Source organism: Pyxicephalus adspersus, chromosome 3 (genome assembly GCF_032062135.1).
Source record: "Pyxicephalus adspersus chromosome 3, UCB_Pads_2.0, whole genome shotgun sequence".
NCBI classification, from domain to species: Eukaryota; Metazoa; Chordata; class Amphibia; order Anura; family Pyxicephalidae; genus Pyxicephalus; species Pyxicephalus adspersus.
The window spans coordinates 140,612,775-140,622,698 of NC_092860.1; the positions used below are offsets into that span (position 1 = coordinate 140,612,775).

Genomic DNA, 9,924 nt, shown 5'->3' on the forward strand with positions numbered 1-9,924 from the left:
CTTGGTCACGGCCAAAGGTGAAGGAATAGCTGCTATGGGGGACGGTGAATAGAATGGGATTGATTCTGCTTTTAACTCGATTCCACAATCATTACAGATTGCCTCTCATTTCTGTTTCCTGTAAATGCTGCACTGCCAGCTACTCTGCCCAATTGATAGTGGTAATAGGCAGCCATGAATACAGAAGAGACCTTACGCTGGCCGCATATCTAATGCAGCTATTTATACTTTTATTACGTAACTAACCTCCAGCAAGTACTGTTCATCTGTCAGCCTAGACTTGTAAAACGGCAATAGAAACATGCAGCACTGAATTATAGATGAACCATTTCAGCTCAAAAACAACCCCTTACACTTCATAGAATTTTCGTTCAAGGCCGTCCATAAAGTGTGGTCCTCCACTCAATATTTGGGGATATATACAGCAATGAAGAAATTGGAGCGGGTATGTATGGTGGTCTTTCTTATCACCTTAAGGGTGCAGAGACACCACAAATTCTAGAAGGGAGCTTGCATAGATTGTAGTTAGGGAATACAATTCACGAAGGGGTCATGATGAGGAAGGGTTTATTTCACACTTCTAGGAGTGTAGAATACATGGTCTCCCTCTAGAAGTTGGGGTTCCTACCAATGATTTGCACAAGGCAATCTAGACCATGGCCTAGGGTGCCAAAGCCACTACCATTGCCAATTCCTCACCATTTGCAGCTTTCTAAGCTATCCGAACCTAACTTGTTTGGGGATCTTGTGCCTCCAATACAGCTTTCTTCTCCTCTGTACTCTCCTTTACACACCTGAGGAGGAATTTAGGCCCTCTAGACAATCTGAAGAGGTTTGGCAGAAGCTTCAGAGAACACCATCACCAAGCAACCTCACATGGTTGGCTCACCCTTACCCTACTTTTACTTGGCCAGGTGCCCTGCCCACTGGGCACTGGTAGTGGAGAAGGAGCTGCCTTGGCAGCTTGAAGGTATCTGATAGCGGGTTATAGGGGAGACAGAAGTCAGGGGTGCACTGATTTGTGCAAGAAGGGTGGGGTACCAAGTGTTAGCTGGCCTAAATTAATAATTAATTTAAAACATTATTATTTAAATAACTTTAAAAATTTAAATCTATTTAAAAAAATGTAAAAATGCGACCTTGGGTGCTAAGTTGTACAAGTTTGCAGGAGAACCACAACCGATGGATAAATACCTGCAGCACCAGAGAATATAGATTATTTTTAAAATTAACTAATAGAAAGAAAAATATTAAAAACTTATAAACAGGTTAGCCAAAAGTGACCTTGTAGTGAGAGGGTCACTTTAGGGAAATATGGACAGATAATGTTAAATAGGATAACAGGAAGAATGAAGTGAATCACTTTAAATTAAAAATAAAAAAGTTGCTGAACTGTTCTGGCACTCTTGGAGATGCTTTAGGTCTTCCAAATCCTTTTTGGCCTCACTTGGTCACAGCTTGGTCTATGTGTACAGGGTGACATAAAACAGGCATGTGATCAGAATACAAGATTTTCACACATTTTTAAAGCACAGTGATATGTTTTCTAGATGTGCTTTTACCGACTCTACGGCAAAAAGAAAGTGATGAAAAATTGAGGGGGGAAAGATGGAGAGCTGGGTAATGGAACTTGCTCTCCTCCGATAAAGGAATTCTTGGTGCTGCAACAAGCAGAGGAAACCCTACGGGACCCCACAAGCTTCAATTACCATTCTGCATTTTATGATCGGACCACAAAATAAGCATATTAAAGAGCTGATAGCAATATTCACTCTCATTTATAAATCAACCCTAAAAATGTCCCAGCACACTCAATGTATAGCATGTAGAATGGACATGAGCATCTTTTCTAAAATGTATCCAAAATTGTGTATAATACTACAAAATCTATCAAGTTTCAAGACAATACAAAAGTTTCCCTTTTATCTTGTCTTTTAAAAGTGGATCTCCAGCTAAAATATTTTAGTTATATACAAGGTAGAGAAGAGTAGCTCTGTGATGTGTTTGCTGCTGTATGTTTCCACGTGGGGGAGATTTTCCCTCATTTCCTGTCTGCTACACACTGGACCTGATTTATTAAAGCTCTCCAAGGCTGAGGAGGATACACTTTCATCAGTAAAGCTGGGTGATCCAGCAAACCTGGGATTGATCTGGTTTAGGATTAGAAACATTTGATAACAAATAGCAAATGACTTAGGAAATCCATTCCGGGTTTGCTGGATCACCCAGGTTTACTTATAAAAGTTATCCCCTCTAGTCTTGGAGAGCTTTAATAAATCAGGCCCGATGTGTCAGAGTGATACAGGAAGTAACTTTCTCAGTGAGGACACAGGCAGTAATGAAAACCTTGGCAGGAGTACACTTTGAGTGCTACTAGCATAATTGTGTGCAATCAATGTATTTACAAACCACATAATAGAAATCAGGCTGGGAGTGCCAATGTCAATACAGCCGGCTATATAGGAATATTTCCAGCAGTTGGCTGCGACAGGGAAGTATCTATAGATTTTTTGTATAGGTGAATATGGTGGGGTTCAGTTCTATTTTAAAAAATCAATTTATGTATGTCAATTATAGCTTGAGCTATTGAGTTCTATAAACTCCAAATTTTATAGAAAACTAGGAGCCTAGTGAGAAGAAGCCTTAAGACTCAGAGAAGAATACAAGGAAAAAAACATTTACTGAGCCCTAACTAAACTTTTAAAATGATGTACAAAACCACTATCCATTCCCTCCTATTGTCACCACCACCTAATGTTAATAAATATCTGAAGAAAAATGAATTTGTGCATGGCCATATACATCAGATAACACTTTCTGATGAATAATTTAATGGGGTCGGTTTACTAAAAAGAGCAGAGCATATTAACATTGCAAAGTGAATGATGTGAAGTTGTGTTCCCTTCAGTCACCCAATTACAAGCAAAGTCAGTTTTTTAATTCTTTTTTTGACTTGTTAAACAAACCTGATAAAAGAAAACATTATAGGCTTTATATGCTTTCTAATGCCCACCTTTTCACTGTTCTACCATCTGAAAGTGTTTTCACACTTCTGGGTGTATCCCTGATATGATTTCTCTAGCTAAGTCACACAATACAGGTGAGCCTGTAAGAGAAAGTACAGGGAGTGACGATCACAGGTATTAAACTCATCCGACCGGCTCGGCAGAGGGAAGATATCAGTGAATTTCCTTTTTTTAAATGATTTAGATCACATGGGGTTTCACTAGAGAAAAGTTAAAAAAAATGTTGGTGAATTTATTATTTGTAATAATTTATTATATTGCTGTTTTTGGCTAAATTGGAAATATTATGATTTTACTATTCTGATTTCTTTTAGTTTAGGATCTGGGTTGACAATAGGATACCAAGCTCCAAATTTCAATATTCCCGGTAGCTGATCACTTGGGAAGTTGAAGAATGGGACACAGGAAAGAGGAAAAGCACATTGAAAAGGTAGAGAAATAGACAGAGGGATGCATTTTAATGATTCAGTGGTCTGATTGGAGCTTGAAGTTGTTGAATTGAGGAACATATAAGGCCTGATTTATTAAAGCTCTCCAAGGCTGGAGAGGATACACTTTCATCAGTGAAGCTGGGTGATCCAGCAAACCTGGAACAAATCTGGTCCAGGACTGAAATCATTTGCCAACAAATAGCAAAGACTTTTAGGAAATCCATTCTAGGTTTGCTGGATCACCCAGCTTCACTGATGAAGGAGTATCCTCTTCAGCCTTGGAGAGCTTTAATAAATCAGTTCCGTTGGCCTTATAATATATATGTAAATAAGCATATATAAGTCTTTCTGTCTTTTTCTTGTTGGAGGATTCTTTTTTCTTTTCTGTATGTTTTCTTCCTATTTGTGTTGTAATATTTTACATTTTGCAATTGCAAAAAAATGCTTGATAAAGCTTAAAATTAATTTTATTGTTATTTGTTCTCAGAAACTCAGAAACTCAGAAAGAGAACTTTTAGGGCAACAATATTAGCTTGCATTCAGGTTTTCCTACATAGCACTATATTTACCCATCTGAGATCGCCCTTTGGCACTAAACAGGTGGCATTTGTGAATCCTACAAAAAAAGGCTGAAAAGTTTGAGGGTCAACCAAGCAGGGAATGACCTAGAGCCTGAAAACAAAGCATGCTATTCCGAAACATCGGAATTTTAACACATTAGGCACATCATTTCTCAGGTTTCTATGGCTGTGAATCCCCAATGGCACTACTGTAAGGACTGTTGTTTGGCCTTCAAATCATAGAGGGGCAATCATGTTTCATTAACAATGACATTCACAAAAATTTCCATAATTTGCTCAAAATGCAAAATTAACTTGGAGTGTTCAATTTCTTCTTGGCATTTACCCTTCCAACACCCTCTTGGCTGACACCCAATTATAAACTCAAAATGTTCCCCCAAATTTAGACGAGACGAGATTCAGTAATCTGCCAAAATCCGTCTGTGAGCAAGATTAGAAACGTTAGGAGCTGACACTGGTAAAGGCCTCAAAATCTCCATCCTGAAAATTAGCACATAAAGTCTTCATAGTTAAGTATAGCAGGCACTTGTCACTTAATGTTTGCATCATACACTTATGGATTTACTTTGCAGCAATAGAAACTTCATGACGAGCCTAAGTTCAACAAAGTTCAAGTTGTTTGTATGTAAGTAAATTGTGGGTTAACTGTTTATTCGTAGTTTTATTCCATATTTTTTTTGTTGTTTTTAATTTATTGTTTTGTACTACTTCTGTATTTGTATTTGTTGTTTCCCCCACCTATCTAGGACTTTTTTTATGGAAATTTCTATAAAGAGAATTTTTTAAAAGGAAAAACAAAAGCAAAAATAGTGTTATGATGCTGTGACCCAGCACTGGCCTATGGAGGGGGGGGAGACCTCAGCCCTGTGCAGGCTCCAATTCCTAACTCATACAAAACTCCAGGGTGAAACAGAGGTAAATATGTGCTGTTGGGAAGGGCTAAAAAAATAATTTTTGGATTTAGTGTGCATGGCCAAAATCAGTTTCACTCCTAAAGAATCCTATCAGAGATATGCGGACTTCCATTGCTTCAGCTGCTTCTCTAAGGCTTCTTTTGCTTCAATATTTATAAATCCCTATGCCTGAGTTGCTTTCTGGGTCACTTATTTGGAATATGAAGAGTAGAAAGTAAGAATTCTTAAGGCGAGCAATTGTTTTTTTGGAAACACTTGTAAAAGGTACCCTTATCAGAGGTAAGCTTGTAAATGGATATCTAGTATTCAGTGGCTGTACACTGCTGGTAATTCTAATAAAAGATGGGTTATATTAGATTTAATAGTTGCCTCTATTCTTTTTTGGAAGAGGTTAATAATGCATGTGGTTTATGAAACTTGTAGTGAATAATGATATGGGGAAGCAGTGTCTGTATAGGATGCTCCTAAACAAGTCCCTAGAAGTCCCAGCAAATGTTTCCTTTTTTGATATCCAATCTAATTGTTCTTAAAGCTTAACATTTGGCATTTATTTCCTTAAAGTAAACCAGAACTCAGAAAGTGAAGATATTCTATGATGTTGCAACAATTTAGAAATGTTAGCTGTACCTTTAAATTTAACCTTTTGTATGGAATTCCTCCTGAAAAAAAAACTTTTCTCAGTATGTGAGGGTGCCTACAAATTTAGGAAATAGAGTTCTTTGTCCAGCCAGTGTTTCATCTCAGTTTCTATAGTTTAGTTCCCCTTTAAAAAGTCCTCTAGGAAATGTTTAAAAAAGTAGCTCAGGTTTAAATACACATTCAATCTGGAGCTGTCCACAACAGTACCTCTTCCCCAACACAAGATGTCCTGTGTCTTATAGGAAGAATAAAGTCCAATGCCACTCAACACAGAAGGATGAGTTCATACAGTAGGTGCAGGGTGTCACCAAAATTGTCCTTTATTGACAGCAAACTTATGCAGAGAGTCATCATGTCAGTGCTGCTGTCTGAAGTTCTAGAGACCAAAAAGCCTGGGGAAGGTGAAGAGGAAAAGTTCCCTGTTTTGTACCATAACCAGGCATGAAGTTTGACATGGACCACAAGAGGGTCAATTTGGGTGGTGACTTGGTGCGATCACATCCAATCCCCTCTATTAGTAAGAGATTGTAACTGTTTTAATAGATACTCCTCATGGGCATATTGCAGGAAAAGTAAGCTAACCCTTATTTTAGCCCTCCTGACCAATTATTTTATTTAAAATCACAGTTCTGATTGCACTCTTCTGCAATGCTGGCCTCTTCAAAGCAGTGATCCCGCCTATACTTGTACGAGACCATCTCCTGAGACTGAAGACACAAATATAACATATTGATTTCCCCTTCATCCTACTCCTGCTTTACTAGGAGAACTATATTGTGTGCACATTACATGACATTATCTGAAATGTATAGGTTGCTCCCCTTTAATTTCAGTCTTTTTTATACATACAAATTATAGCAACTTACATTTAATGACTGTAGGTAGCAAACCAATAAAAAGGCAGACAATTTAAGGAAAACCAGTGCATAACCCCCTAGCGGTAATCCCGAGTGTCACTTGGGGTGGATTTAGTGTAGCAAAAGTGGTAATCCCGAGTCACACTCGGGGTAGCTTTAAACTACAAAACACCCCACTTACCTTGTTCCGCTGGTGTCCCCCGGCGTCTTGCTGGTCCTTGCAGGTCCTGGGGACACATCCTGCCCCTCCGATCTCCAGCCGCATATTGCAGCTGGGGATCGGAGGGTTTAATAATATTAACTTTATTAAATATTGTTGAGTTATGCCTAAGAATTATAGCCTACAATGTAAAATAAATTTCCATGCAAAAAATATGGAAAAAAATGGATTTGCACAGATTTAGAACGCTAGGGAGGTTAACTACCCATAGCTACCAGAAACATTTTTTGTATGATGTTATTCCCTGGTAAATCCTGTGCACAGATTCTCCTCTTCTGAATTATTTTTTGACCTTGTCAGACAAATAAAATTTGCAAATGTAAGCTGAAAGCAGGCAGAGATATTGTAGGCTTTTATAGCGTGGCAGAGAATTAGTAGAGTATATGTTCTATAGTCTGATGTAAGAGTAAAATGAACACATCACAAATCATGCGGAAACAATAAGGCCTGTATGGCTTAACTTTTTTCATGGTAGATTATGGGCTAATTCACAAGAGCTTGTAATAAGTGGAATCCGGAATGTAATTAAATGATGAAAATATGCAGCAATTATAAGACGTTTCACTAGCATGGACCATGAAATAAGTTATGTTCTTCTACTAACAATGTACAGAAGCATATGATATCTATTATGTACTTGGTGGATGCCCAAAGAGAAAAGTTGGCTTCTTTTACTGCTCTGCCCCCAAGGTTCTAGAGTTTATGAGGAATGGGGGAATTGGTGCTGGTAGTAACTGCTTGGGTAATGGGCTAAGGTTATCAACGTGCTGCAAGTAGATGTACACAAATGATGATCAGAAATTGGTCTGGTGACAAGCCAAGGTCGGCAACATGCAGCAGGTACAGTACAAAATGGCAGATAGAAGAAGATTGAGAACAAGCCAAGGTCTAGAACAGGAGGTCAAAAATACAAGCCGAGTCTATACCACCAGCACAGGTCAGGTTGGTTATATACAAAGCTGGGTATCTGCAAGCAAGGAGATGAAGGCGTGTAAATGAGCATTATTCATGTAGGCATGTGCACATTCTTGCACATGCATCATATACACGAGTATGAGAACTCTTCTTCACTAGTCAACACTGACAACAGTGAAAGAAGAAATATTGAGATGCTCTCCTAAAATTTAGCATTGCATTAGCTGTAATGAAAGCAGCTTTTCTTTCACTCTCTTGTAGTAGACGGCCTCAAGTGGGATTTTTTCATACAGGTAGGTAGGTAGGTAATACTGATCTTCAAAAACTGTGGAATTACTTGCCTGATGCTGATGTCACATAGGATCTCTCTATACAGCCAAAAAAGTCAAAAAAGACTCCTGTGCTAATGGCACCACATTATTAGCACCACAGCCATGACTATATTGACCTTGTATGGACCAAATTCTCAAACTTCGTCCTTTCTTCATCAAACTGATTTCCATTAAGATTTTATACCATGAATGGTGCTTCTAGCTGATCACAATGGCTCAACGGTTCGCCTGCCACAACTTGTTCCTGCAATGTACATTTGCTGTATTCATTTTACCTGAACGTGTAACATTTACTGCCATTAGCATTTCCCATCCCCATAACATTTGCTGAAATGATATTACAGCCAGGTTCACATTTAATAGCAAAGAAATATTGGTTTTATCAATAATGACTATGACGCTCCAACCTCCTCATCATCTAATTTCACATTAGCTGCACCTGCTTAGGGTTCAATTAAGCTAACGTTTGATCTCTACACCTGGCACATCAAAACGTTGGAGGAATAAAAGTAAGGTGGTCTAACACTCACCTTACATCTTTTGTGTTCTTTAGTTATTTCTCTCTAATATCTTGCCAAGTTAGGTATCAGCCTACATTGACTTATCACACATCAATGCTGATGTTTATATTTTGGACATTAGCCACCACTTTGGTCACAGATGAGCTGTCATTATAAAATAGATATTATGAGTCTGTATTCACACACACACTGGCAGGAGGGCCCATAGCATCTAACACACCAAGAAGTATCAGATACAGTTTTTATAGCTCTGGAGGATTGACGTTGCCATATGTTAGGAGTGGTAAAGATTAGGCAGCCATAGAAGAATGAGAGACCAAAACTTTCTGCAGATAATGCATAAAATGTATGGGAAGGTGAAAAAATGTTGTTTTATGCATAAAAGGGTTATATTTGTGCCTTTGTTTGGCCCTACTGTACCAAGTAAAATAAAATACATAAAACAATGTAGTATAGTAGTTATTCTGGAGGATAAAATGTGTAATGGTGGGAAGTCTTTGGGGTGGACAAGGTCCCGGAGAGGATCCTTGGAGTAGATATAGTTTGACATGGCATACTTTTATTCATGAACACTTAATTGATTAATATAATATTTATTAAAGATAAAAACCTCCGTCAAAGGTGTAAAATATCAGATTTCGATCAATATTGGGGTCTCTTCCATGCACATATGAGAACGCTGCTGGTTCTTCTGCATACAATGTAAACCTACAGGCATGTCGCCCATGATTGGATCCTTTAGGAACTTCATAAATGTAAGTAATGCTTTAATAATGCTTGTTAATAGGAGAATGGAAATCACTGAAGGGTTGGTAATGATAATACCGGCTTCAGAGCATTCCATATACATAGCTTTGTGTGTCTGTGGACATGATTGACACTCATTATTTGGTCACCGTCATGAACAAACACAAAAGCACAAAGCTAAGGATAAAAACTGCTCTGTAACACCCTAATTGTAGTTCTGGAGTCATTGATGAGACCAGTAGATTAAACATTCCTTTCATCGTTCAGGTGTGTAATGAATGGAGTTTCTTTGTGTCCTATTTTGTAATGTAGTAGAATTGTCTGTTATTGTGGTCCATGATATAAAGGTGTGATTGCCTCTTTTTAATTGATTCAGCTTTTTAATGTTTTTTCCTAAAAATGCTTTACAGCTCTGATTGCCCCCCCTTTTTTTTCCTCATCACATAAGGTCTCCCTATTGGGAACAGAAAGTGAGACCTCTACGAGGAAGTTGGTTGAATGGACAAGTGTCTGCTTTCTAAGCTTAAAACAAAAATTCCAGCCTGATCTTTGGTCTTGCACAGACTGTACTTCTTATTTTTCAATGCACACTAGGGGCCTGATTGAAGCTCCCCAAGACTAGAGAAGATTGACTATCATAGGTGAACCTGGGTCAATCAGAAAACCTAGAATAGATCTAAACAGATGGATAACAAAAATCATTTGCTATGAGTTGGCAAATGTTTTTAGTCCTGGACCAGA

The 9,924-nt window shown here is 38.2% G+C and overlaps 1 long non-coding RNA gene across 1 annotated transcript; it reads left to right on the forward strand.

The window, feature by feature from the left end:
* The first annotated feature begins 320 nt into the window (after positions 1 to 320).
* LOC140327246 (uncharacterized) lies at positions 321 to 9,172 on the forward strand. Its single transcript, XR_011920002.1, has 3 exons — positions 321 to 445; positions 3,341 to 3,456; positions 9,039 to 9,172. It is a non-coding gene; the product is annotated as an uncharacterized lncRNA (long non-coding RNA).
* Positions 9,173 to 9,924: the final 752 nt, after the last annotated feature.